Raw genomic sequence first — 10,753 nt, forward strand, 5'->3', positions numbered from 1 at the left:
TGCCAGGTAGGCTTACTAAAATCCTGGTGTAGTGAGAAAACGGTAAAGAATGCATACAGTTCGTAAGTTCATTCTCACCTTTAATCTGTGTTCATTTTTGTGAAACTTTAAAGCAGCAATTAGTACATTCAAACTGCAAAACAAAGGCAATTAGGTCATGTTTGGATGAAAACCTACTCTTGTGTAAAACTATGAAAAATATTTCTGGTATTCCTCCTTTACCATGTACAACAATAGTTGTTTTTCTGAGTACAGAACTGCCCTCAACTGGTCTTCATTTGTTTGGAATTGAAGTATTAACATAAACTGTTTTCCCTGATCAAATAGGCAGTTTTGTGTCTGTTTGGGCTCTTAATCCTCGTGCTTATATCGGCAAACTGCATTTTATGGAGTCATTCAGTGTCTCATGTTTATTATGTAAATTGAAGGAGAGGGGAGAAAGGGAGTGAAAGGAATATTGACATGTGCTGCCTCAGGACTCTGTGCGGCATCAATGGCGATGAGTGAATATGAGTGCTTGCCTGGGATTCGAAGTTGGGAACCACAGCGCCACCCACACACAATGTTTATCTCAGCTATCTCGACACGGCTCTTCCTACCTTGTGCCACCTGCCTAAGTCCCTGTTCATTTCCTCTGTGCTCACTACTTTATGATTCCCGAAGGAGATCGGACACTGATTCGCCTCAATGGATCATAGATCCACCACATTCAGTTTTCAGTGTGTGTTGCGTGTTCTCTTAACATGCCTGAAAGAATGGACAGTGTGGATTTGCGTAATTTCATATTAGTCAGTGTGCCACGTACTAAGCCTAGAGTGATGCTGTCTGCCCTCTCTTAATTTAGTTTCACTCCTATTGTGAGAATTGCTAATATTATGATCGTTTCTGTTGGTATAGGACTCCATCCACACAATGGTTCAAATGGCCCGAGCACTATGGGACTTCACATCTATGGTCATCAGTCCCCTAGAACTTAGAACTACTTAAACCTAACTAACCTAAGGACATCACACAACACCCAGCCATCACGAGGCAGAGAAAATCCCTGACCCCGCCGGGAATCGAACCCGGGAACCCAGGCGTGGGAAGCGAGAACGCTACCGCCCGAGCACGAGCTGCGGGCCCATCCACACAAAGGCATACATTAATGGCATATGCTTCAGCATAATCTATGTGGTCTGCACAATTTAGGGTGTTAACAAGGAATGATCCCACGTATGTAATGGTTTGTTTGTGTCCCTCAGCATGGATATTTTTCCAAATCCTGGAATTACTTGTGTAGACAGATTATCGGCTGATATTGGATAAAATGAATTGTTACATGCTGGTTATCTCGCGTAAATGAATTTGCACGTGATGGATACCGCAAAATATGGTTAAGGCGAAAAGGCATTTCATTGCAGCTGTTCCTCAAGGTCCCATATCAAAAGTAATAATTGAATTCATGCTTGTATGTTCAAGTATTTCTTATTGAAGTCCAAGTACTAATGACACAGCTGCATGCTCACAAACGATTACAGCAATCTCATCAGCATAACGAATGGTGCAGGGAATGTCTGTAGTTGCTTGATTGTATGTTAAAATATGTTCATTTCACTTTCTAATGTAGCACAAATATTTCAATTTCAGTGCAAGAGAGACAAAAAAAAAGAAAAACATGTCCTGAATCCAGAGGCGCCAATTTTCGTGAGGAATTGTATGGTATGGTATGCCCAAGTTTGATATAATTAAATCTCGTCTTGTCCACCTAGTACATATACTTGATGCTGTGCTAGTCTTCAAATGTTATTTTAGTGTATCAACTGCCAAATAGAATTTTCTGTTGATAAGCTGTTTCAAATTTATATCAGCAACTTTTATGTCTTTACTGTGCACTCAGCGAGACAGATGGACATCCTGTGGACCTTTATCCCGAGTCAAGCTTGAATCCATGGGCACCGGTGTTCCACAGTTAGCGTATAACTGTGTTCAATGCATCATTGATAGTTGTACGCCTATTCTTTCAGTAAAATAACTGAACCAGAAAGTGGCATGCCAAGTTAGGTACTGATCATTCAGATGTGAAAGACCATTTTAACAAGCAACCCATATCTCAGACGTGGGACACGAGATACAAAAGGAAATAGTTGTGACAGGCCAGTCAGTGACTGGCAGATGTGATTATGCTGTCACTGTATTCCCACTGTTTTATGATGAGTAAGAGGACATTCACATGCCAAAAAATTTTTAAGAGTCAGTTTTTGAAACAGGAGTGTAATGGGTTATTTTGCACTCTGAGACGAACATTTACCCGCTGGTTCGTTAATTTATCTGCCACAGCGGGCATGTCACTCATGGAAAGAACTTTATGGGTCAGTGAAATTCCGATAGTTTGCTTATGTAAAACTGAAACAACACGAACGAATTTCACACCTCAGACCCAAATTTAGGTGTACAAAAACATTTCATGTACTTCACTACTACAAAGCATGATTCCAAGAACCCATCCGATGATAACAGAGAATTTACAACATATTTCTTCGTGCTGAGTCACTTAATGGACTACGTTTTCGCCTCACACCAAATTTTACGCGCCGAAGTTGGGTAATTTATACCTCTGTATCTCTGGAACGGATAATGATATCCAGGAACTTTTCTAGGCTTTTCTAGGGCCGAAGTTTAGGAAAATCGTAAAAATTGCAGCCATTTACTGGGCACAACCCTCTTCCAATCCACGGCTGTTCTTCCCCACTCACCTCACCACCCGGGTCTTGCACCTTCCCCCACTTCAATTTCTGGCGCAATGAAGGATGCACTCCGTGGCAAGCAGTACGCGGATGATTGAGTTGTTACTGATGCAGCAAGACGTTCGCTCAGATGCCTACCAATAGAATGGTACCATGCAGACATACAGGCCTCCCAGTAAAGCGGCTTAACGGCGTCACATTGAACGGAGGTTACTCTGAAAAACAGGGTTTTGTAGGCAAGGGAGTGCGAAATAATATACTATATCAAAAGCATTAATGAAATCCACCTGCTTTCAGGAAAAAATAGGTTGAATTACTTGTTGAACGCCACTAACGGGTACGAGCAGTGTAATTTTGAACCTGTGTACCTGGGAATTGGATGAAGATGTAAAGACAATTTTCACGGCTGTTCGGAAACAGGATCTTTGGAATGTACCGTATAAATTACATCGATTTGCTACTCCTAGCCATCTTGGTTTTTGTGTACCAAAACAAGACAAGAATTTCATGTTTTGGGGGATTTTCCCGGCAACGGACAAAGTAAGGCAGTATTAGCTCGAATCTATCCTCTAATCTGGAAGATAAAATGTTTCGGACTGGATGCACCATTTCTCGCTCATCGCGTGAGGGAAGGGAGGTGGTCGGGAGAAACTAAACCGCCTGCCGCGACTTCACCAGAGTATACGACCCTCCAGCATTGTGCTCTATAGTCGGATCACGAGTGGATCGACACGGCGATGTACACATGACCAGTGATCGCTCAGTGTGAGAAAATTCGTTCGCTGTTGAGTTCTGGGAAGGAAATTTTCTACTGAAGACGCTCACGAGGGTTTGAATCGATTCCTTTGTATATTTGCGCTATCCTACGAGAGGCTTTGAACAGCACCGGTGGAACTGCATCATTGCCATTACTTCAGGTGAGGATTTCTGTTTGATCTCATAACGGTGTTGGTCGGTAATTCCTATTTAACACCTGCTCGTACTGTCATTATCGTGACATCACTACTCACGATAGCGTTGGCTGATCTCCTTCGTGCATCTGAGCCTTTCGGGTTATTGGTTCATTTCAAGAAAAGTTTGGCAACGGGTTTCAATCCTTTCAAACGTCTGTTCGCTGTATCCGTAGGAAATGGTAGGGTCTCGCCTAGTTCTAGTCTTTAGAGTTGACGCCACTTCGGCGACTCCCGTGTCGATGGGTTCAAAGATGGTTCAAATGGCTCTGAGCACTATGGGACTCAACTGCTGTGGTCATAAGTCTCCTAGAACTTAGAACTACTTAAACCTAACTAACCTAAGGACGGACGACGCAACACCCAGTCCGTGACTGAAAAGGATCTCCGACCCAACCGGGAATCGAACCCGCACCGATAGGTATGACATTCCATCGCGATGACCACTCAGCTACCAGGGGCGGATGCTGAATCCGCTCGATGTGTATGATTGGAATTTTGGTGCGTTGTACAAAGAACCGATAGCGTAATTCTTTGTCATTGTCAAGCTGCTGTTCTCTGTAGCAGAGACACGGCGATTGATGCGTTATCGGCAAAAGCGTCTTGCAATCAATTCCATAGATGCTTATTCTGGTTCGATTATTTGGTTTCCTTTTAAGGATTACTGAAAAATATTTGTTGCAATAAAATATGTATGCAACCTAACAGTTGCTGTAACAAAATTTTACCTAAAATTAAATCCTCGCATTGCGCCAGGCCGTCCTGAACTTTTAGTGACTAATTTACTTGCACTGCATTTGAAGTTTGATGTATGCAGTATGAATTTGAGGAATGATTCCTGTCTAGAGCTTTTTTTACTAGCAGTGCGTTTAATTTCAAAAAATTTGTTTAATTTATTTTTGAAGTTTAACATTACTAAAGTGTCAAATCTCTCTGTAATACGTCTCTGGGTTAAAATGTTTTGTAAATATTAAGGATTTTATGCTGGGTAACCAGACCTTACCATTTCTAAGCAAGCTTAAGCTGTTTTTTGCTTTACTTGCCCTAAAGGATCAAAGTAAAGCGCTTATAAAGATTTCTGAAAACGAGAAGATGGCACTTCTACTTAAGTACCTAGATAATATACTGGTAAATTTGGGCCATCTTCTGCGGTTAGGTATTTAAATATCCGGTGCTGACTGCGGAAAATAATGGTGAAAAAGAATTTTTTTTCTTTATGAGAAACTGTCCGTGAAGTGGAAGATGCCTCAATACGCCTCTGAAGACGCGCCGTAGACCGCATCTAATGCAAAAAGAACCAACGTATTTACTCCATTTCGCTAAGCTGGAGGAAGCGTGTAATGCTCAACTTTTGACCCTGTACTGTAGGATAGTGACAGTAAGACGATCGTTCGTTCTACTGGGTATTCAATAGTCCCCAGCTCAAGGGCTATCCCATACATTTTACCTTATGTTTCTACCACCACTGGAACCCATGATATGGACCCCGGAAAAATCGCAGTTTTATTCGCAGCCATTTGGAACACACTGGTTGGTGCGAGTCGTACTGGTTGCGGTGCAAGGGCCAGTACTGGGACGTACTCTACGCCTACGAGATCGCTCTTTAGCTAAGTGCAGGGACTACGCACCTGAAATTGTGTTGAGGAGAATACAAAACGAGATGGCTATATAAATCCAATTACAGATTGTTTCCTTTCAGCGTAATTACCACAGTCCCAGTAAAATGGTTGAGTGTTAAATGGTTTATGGCTTCAAGTGACAAGGAAAATCAGTTACCGATTCAACTAAAAAAATTGAAAAATCGTCACATTCTACTCCTTAGTAAGTATAATCGTACGATAACACAGCAACAACGAACAGGTATTACGGTTTGTGTATTAGCAGGCAGCGTAACTGACAGGACGCAAATATCCGTAACTTTATTCATTCAGTATTTGAGACAACCCTTAGCGACTTTCAAACTTTGTAACTTAAGAAACCGTTTATCACTGACATCCTCCACAAAATTATGCAGGGAAGGAAGTTTATCGCTTACTACGCTTTTGCTGTGCATTCACTCATACATCAAGATTTAATTATAAATCTTGGGTTATGTTCATCATGTTCAATCGAACACTTTACTTTTTTACTAACGAAAACTACCTCAGCTGTAGAATCACATTGTGTAACGAGACGTTTCATTCTTTAAACACCTTTAATTGGCCTGCTGTTAAGTAAAACACGAAATTAGGCTGAAGCAACAGCACCTTAATGAATAATATAAGCAACTTACACCGACAACATACTCTTACTAAATTCTCACTTTGTACTGAAGTCATGACATAAATAGTCTGGTTATCGTACGTCATGTTGAACACAAATCCAGGAAGAGTGGCAAGCAGTCTGCAGACCACCTGGCGGAAGTACGGCGAGCAGGCGCAGCACCGTGCGTACAGTGAGCTGCCCTAACAGGGTTCCTCCGTGAGAGGAACATGAGAACGTACTGCGTGCTCTTTGGTCTTCGTCGAGTGAGACAGTCGATTACGCCATCACAGTCGTTACAAGCAATGGCAGAATCCTAAGTACGTAACTAATAGGCCTATGAAAGTGTAAAACGCCATTATACAATCAAATCACTTTAGAACAGATACGAACAAAGAAGCCATTATACCCAACAACACAGTAACAGGTGACAGTGCTTGCACCGTAATGCTTAGTCATTCAACACACATTACAGAAAGCATATGATTACTCACGTTTTACACTATTACTTTGCAACTGTATTCTGTAATTACGATGTCAAAAACAATCTCAAGTCATGAAAATTGTTGTTACAAAATACGCATTGTCTCTGAAACATGGTGTCACTGGGCTTGGGAAAGATTTAACAATAATTAAACTCGTTATTTCTATTGTTTTGCTAACAAATTACCAGCGCGCAGTGTAGAATTTTCTACAAATTTCTGCAACTGAAGACCATACGCTAAAGCCTAAGGTTGTAGCAACGTTAGCCACATCAAATAGTAAGTACACAAATTATGAAGTACTATCATGCAACAAAAAAAAATGAAATTACCCTGCAGAAAGTCACCGTGACTAATGAGTAAATACAGTTTACAACATCGTCTTATCGCTGAACATGTGGAAGGGTAAAATAACTAAACTTGGTAATGTAAGTGGCTTGTTGACAATTAAAACCTAGCCCCGTTAGAGTTGCTGCTGTCGTTTACGATGTAAGAGAAGATCACAGTGACTTCTCAAAGCTCTTCATTAGACATGTCACAGGGTGAATGATTCAGCAGTTGATTATGACGTAGAACATGAAGTGTTACATGTCTATTATGTGGAATGGAAGAACGTCAAATTTATAAACACAAACCTTCAAGTGATATGACAGTACCCTACGTCTAAAAGAAAGTTACACAGTCAAATTTATGTAAATAAAGGCATGAAAATACACGTTAAAGTTGACAGTAACCAAATTATGTACTAGAATAGACTAGCTGCAGGCTTTCTGCATTTGATTGAACGTCAATGCGCAATTCCTAACACCAAGATCTGCATCAGGCTATTTGAGATGTTTATGACAGCACTACATGGCTAAAATGGTGATGTATTTGTTTTCATATACGTAATTAACTAAATACAATCGGAAGTTAAGAAATTAGTTTCATTAACAATTTTTGTTTTACATGCTTACATATAATAACATGAAATTTTATATGCTTGTTTACATATACACAGTTACCAATAGTCGAAGTAATCACCAGTGATACACGGAAGAGAGTGGTGGTTGTGGTGGTGAGGGTGGGGGATGGGGAGGTTGATGGGGGGGTTGGGTGGGGTAGGGTCCTCCTGGACTAAGGGACCACCAGCCTTTAAACTGTTACTGTCATTAAAGCGTCAACTCCATCAGGTCTTGCTGAATGGCTCCTTGAATTTCGGGAACTGATTCACACACTTGTGGTGTCGGCGTACTGCTGGTATTTTGCCCAGTATTTCTTATACGCTGGCTTCGTTCAGGTCAGGCAAAAGCAGCAGTCCATTTTTAGTTAACACTGCGTTCAGCCGGAAACTCGTCGGTATAGCATGAGGTGCCGCACGTAAGTATCTGGAAATGTACTCCAGATTCCACGGTGTGTAGTCTGATGCTGTTGGATGGCAGGTAGAGCTACTGACGCACCACACTTCTAACGCTTATTTATGGAAGGTTTTCTGGGAAGGGGCCATCAGCTGTCTGTAGGCCACGTGAACGACTGCAGGTGAAGATCTGGCTGAACCTCTTCTTAGATTCTTCGTGTCTGAAGTACAGATCAATCTTCTACAGTGACATAATAATCATGCTCCCAGTAGCATTCGTCACCAAAATGCAAACTAAGATCAGTGTAGATGTCTAAGGTCTGGGACGATTGACGCCTTGGGACGAGGCACCGCCTGGGACGCTGTGCATTGAGTTTGTTGTGGGACACAGGGCACTGATACATCTGATACTTTCAACAGTGCTGCACACCAGCATTCTTTCATCGCTTTCGCTTTGATCTTCACATATGCCTCCGCAATATTACGCTGTTCATCAAAGATCTCCAGCCTGCTATAGCATGTCACCGGAATTCTGGAACAGCAGCCTGCTGTTCTCACTTGCATGCGTTCACTAGTCATGGAGGTCACTTCTGCACGTATGCTGCTCTCTGGGATTGTCTCTGTAGTAATGGAAGCAACGTGGGATTACAGGTTTCCAATATTTCCCATTACTTCTTTTTGCGATGACACCAAGTACTGCAACAATTGGATTGTTTACCGTCTTTTAAAAAGGGTGTTTTCTTATGCAGAAAGCTTTTTCTGTCTCACCTACTTCACTTTTCATGCACAGAAACACCTGCAACTGTGGGTCACATTTTCCAAAGCCAGATTTCTTGTGAGACTATATGATCGTTCAAATACTTAACTACACCTCCAGTACAGCCTGTTCTGCCCTCACATCTGGCCTTATGTCTGAGAAGTTTTATGCGATCGAGTGTAAAATCTTTTACATAGGCTACAAGCCTGATCACTGGCCACTGGCTTTGAGGATCAGTTTTCGTCTCGCGGATTTGCTCCTCTAGTAAGGCAGGTTTCACCAAATCTGAAAGGACTCCCCTCTCCCAGGAAAGATAACAGATAATGGAAATGAAAGACACCCTCGGGCCTCGCAACCTAATACCGTCGGGGTCGAAATAAACAAGAGTTGACCAAGAGAGGCCGACAGGAAAGAGGACAGTAGCGTGAGAAGTATGTGGAAGCAATGACAGACTTGGCTAGAGAGCTTACTAGCAGTCAGACACATAATGGTTCTTTACAATCTTACCACAGACCATGTGACGTAACTACAAGCAACACTGCTGTTTTGGTCTTTAGATTTTGCCTACATAGACTGTCAAATTTCGGAAGTAATAATTTTAGCCCGACAACATTTCTATCAGTGAATGAAACAAATTCAGTTTTCAATAACAAAACTATTATTCAACAAATGTAATATTAGAACATGTACACATTACAGAGATTTCTTAGATGTTATAAACAAATTCCACTTTCAGCTAGAATATTTTTACAGAATGAAAGTTACATGCAGGTTATACCTCAGCGAAATACCGAAAGTACATTCATTATGGTCTCTTTCTTTCTTTATTTCAGAACAAGTAAAAATAGGCGAAGAAAATTATTTTAACCAATCTTTCTTTTTAAATGAAGATGCATACCCCATGCACACCACAAATACTGATTTCATTAACAGCTTTGAAAAATATAAATGAACACCAATGCAAGTTATAAAAAAGTGAACACGAATAGTTGTACAGTTACAGTTCCATATGCATGATGACAAAAGTTCAGATCAAGTATGAAAACACACAGAAATACGACGAAGACATTAAGGAGGTTATTGGAAAATAACCTCTTCCTGGCTGAGGAAGGAAGGGACAGGTTAAAAAGGGACAGTCACTCATACCTCAAGATGAGGGGAACCTCTTTAGCGACGAGGGTACATTAAGATCGAAGCCCAGATAGAGGTACTTCTGTGTGTTTACTGGCAATAGCAAATATGCGATAAATAATATGTCACAGTGCCGTGTCTTACAGTCTGAAATTATTGTCTATAAAGATAAATGATAATGCCGTTTTTAATATTTATTACGACCCATTTCTATCATTGTTCATCCTCACGCAACAGAAAGAATCGCAATGTAACATCAAAAAATACAAGTGCCAGTGAAAGTGGATAATCAAATACTTACGAATAGCTTACAGTAATACCACGTCGCATGTCTTTATAGACTAATTTATATCATACTCAAAATGTATAAAAAAGTGAACATAGCTTTTTAGTACTAAAGCAACTTGGCTTCATTAGTGACAAGCAATACATTTAACATGAGGTAGAATGGTATGATTAAGAAATCAACAACGTAACTGGCCTATCATACAAATAATTGATACTTGTTCATATTACCACAGAACTATTTTTACCTAATATGTCTTAGGTTAGTACAAAAGTATGCAATTTTTCAGTAAGGATTTGTACTTTTTTATACTGAAGAGCCAAAGAAACTTTTACACCTGCCTAATATTGTGTAGGGCCCATTCGAGCTAGCAGAATTGTCACAACACGATGTGGCGTAGAATCGACTAATGTCCGAAGTAGTTTTGAAGGGAACTGACACCAAGAATCCTGCAGAACTTTCCATTAATCCGTAAGAATAAGAAGGGGTGGAGATCTCTTCTGAACAGCACATTGCAAGGCATCCCAATTATGCTCAGTAATTTTCATGTCTGGGGAGTTCGGTTGCAGCGGAAGTGTATCTCAAGAATTGCCCTGGAGCCACGCTGTACCAATTCTGGACGTCCGGAGTGTCGCGTTGTCCTGCTGGAGTTGTCCAGGTCCATCGGCATGCACGTTGGACATGAATGAATGCAGTTGATGAGACATAAAGCTTACGTTCGTGTCACCTGTCAAGATTCGTGTGGAAACGTATCAGAGGTCCCACGTCATACTAACTGCGCAGTCCCACACCGTTACAGAGCCTCCAGCAGCTTGAACAGTCCCCCGCTGACATGCAGGGTCCA

This window comes from Schistocerca piceifrons, chromosome 7, assembly GCF_021461385.2.
Source record: "Schistocerca piceifrons isolate TAMUIC-IGC-003096 chromosome 7, iqSchPice1.1, whole genome shotgun sequence".
NCBI classification, from domain to species: domain Eukaryota; kingdom Metazoa; phylum Arthropoda; class Insecta; order Orthoptera; family Acrididae; genus Schistocerca; species Schistocerca piceifrons.